Below are 2,820 nucleotides of genomic sequence, written 5' to 3' on the forward strand. Positions count from 1 at the left end.
TCATGCTTGGGAGGGTGGAGGGACAGTGCAGGAGGGGAAGGCCCTCTATGAGGTGGATTGATTCAGTGACTGGGGTAATCGTGATGGGAGTGTCAGAGACAGTGCAATTGGCACAGGACAGAGTAGAGTTCAGGGCTGTTGTACAGAGGGTTGCTATGAGTGGCAAGCCACTTGACGGCACATAACAACAACAACAACCTTGCACAAAACTTTCTGAAGAGAGTCAAATGTGTCTCTTGTTGTAGGATGTCATTCCACGTGGTGAGAATGAGAGTTTGTTTAGAAGGATTCAGGGCAGGATGAGAGGCATCACAAATATCAGAGACATGTGATGCTTTCGCAGAGGGGAAAGGTCACAATGCAACTGCAGCCACACTCTTAAATCAAGATACACATCAGTTTTCGATCTCTTGGAAAACAGTCACGATCTATTCTGTGTATATATGGCGGTCCTAGGACTATCCTTGAGATACCTCAACCTTCATCTCCATGGAGACAGAATCTGCTCATAGCTGACCCTCCGTTAGATTTCAGAGACCGTACATCACCTGGAAGAAGATTGCTCATCTTTCTCCCTTGCCTTCATTGGTGAATTTGAACTACCTTTGGGTTGTTGTTGTTGCTGTCGATTGTCTTCAAGTCAAGCATGACTCATAGCGACCCTATGAACAAAAGGCCTGAAGCCCCTGTACACCTATCGACACTTATCAAGGTTCACAGAGTTTCCGGAAGCATGCTATTTAGGAAGTGGATGCCAGTCCTGCTTCCAAAACTTTGCGTTAGTGGTTCAAATTCCTACAGACAACACTACATGAACTCCCTACTTGAGAAAGAGTAGACTTTATAAAAAGTTTTAAAATTTAAATTCTTTTCAAAGAAAATTAGTTAGAGAAACATGTTCTTCTAGACTTTGCCATTGTTGTTGTTGTTATGTGCTGTCAAATTACCTGTGACCCTCTGTACAGCAGCTCTGAAGCCTGCCCTCTCCTGAGCCCTTGTCACTAACTCTGACACACCAAGCCCCATTGCCTCAGTCACTGTGTCAATCCGTGTCATCTGGGGTCTTCCCCTCCTCCACTGTCCCTCCACCCTTCAGAGCATGATGTCCTTCTCCAAAGACCAGTCTCTCTTGGCCACAGGCCCAAAGTATGTGAGACGGAGCTTCAAAATCCTAGACGCTAAGGATAAAACTTAACCATTAGTCTTTTAATATGGCTAAGATTTTTCAGCAACCCTCAGTGGTGGGTGTAACTTGTAAAACAAACAAACAAAAATGAAGTCTTGGAAGCCAGTTGTTCAATTTTGTACTGTTAGAGAATCAGTATAACAGATAAACAAAGTCTGCCCAACAGACCAGATATGATGATGTCTGACAAACTTACTGATACTGAGACTCTGCTAAGTACACACAGATAATACCAATGAGTTCCAATGAATGTGTGGGTCTGAGGGAAGATGAAATTAATATGTAGACTGAGAGACTTCCGAGCAAAGTCAATTATCTTTCCAGTGACTGGGGTACTTTGCATGTACAAATTAAATATTATAAGTAACTGAGAATTAATTTTACACTGGAATCTACTCTTGAGTATGCTATTCTCACACACCTGTTATATTAGTGAGATATTTTTCATAACAAGACATAAATGAAATTAGCTATTTCTGTAATTTTCCTAAGGAACTAAATCCTATGGAAAGAAGGGGAAATTCAAGGTTGTGAAGGAGGAAAAGAATAAATTACAAGAAAAGAAGAAAAAAAATAAAACCCATATATTTGCATATTATAGCAATCCACTTAAAATTCTTCCCTTTTATCTAATATTTGAACTTTAAAATGATGTTGTTGTTTGCCTTTGAGTGGAGTACTACTCATAGCGACCCTATGAACAAAAGGCCTGAAGCCCCTCTACAATTATCGACATTTATCAAAGTTCATAGAGTTTCCAGAGGCACGTTATTTAGGAAGTGGATGCCACTCCTGTTCCCAAATGATCTCACATAATTTTAAATGATTATAATTAGAGATGATGCTATATAATTGGATTAAGAAACATTGAAATATAAAAACAAAGTGAATAGTTGAAAGTTTATTGTTGTTGTTGTTGTTATGTGCCATCGAGTTGTTTGCGACTCATAGCGACCCTATGTACAACAGCCCTAAACCGTGCTCTAGCCTGTGCCAATCTCATTGCCTCTGACACACCCATTCCGAGTACCCCAGTCACTGAATCAATCCACCTCATAGAGGGCCTTCCCCTCTTGCGCTGTCCCTCCACTCTGCCCATCACGATGTCCCTCTCCAAGGACCCATCCCTCCTTACAACATGTCCAAAGTATGTCAGATGAAGTTTATTACTACGCTTAAAAAGACTAAGAATTTTATTGCAGAAGGGTCTTTTTAAATTTTATTCTACAGTCTTACCTCTATCCTAAATGACATTCTTTTTATTTTTTTTCATTCTTTTTATCCACATAATGTCCTTTCTCTTTTGCTCGAACATGTGTGGCATATGCAACAGGAAGTTGCATTACTAACCTAAATCCTCTCTTTTCCTTTGAATTCTCCAGTGACTCCAGGAGAGTAAGGTAAGGAATCTCTTCCATGAGACTTGTTGTTGCAATGTATCATAGAGTCGGAATCAACTCATAGCTGACCAGCAGATCTCAGAGGCCATAAATTTACACAAATTTATGGCTGGTAAACTTGAACTGTATGCCTTTGGGTTTGCAGTGCATCCAATCTTAACCACTAGGTCACCGGTCCTTTAAGAAGAGACACTTGATCTTAACCAAAAGGCCAAGAAGTGACTTAAAGCCTTG

The sequence above is a fragment of the Elephantulus edwardii genome, unplaced genomic scaffold (assembly GCF_000299155.1).
Source record: "Elephantulus edwardii isolate Elephantulus edwardi_28Jun2011 unplaced genomic scaffold, EleEdw1.0 scaffold00011, whole genome shotgun sequence".
NCBI classification, from domain to species: Eukaryota; Metazoa; Chordata; class Mammalia; order Macroscelidea; family Macroscelididae; genus Elephantulus; species Elephantulus edwardii.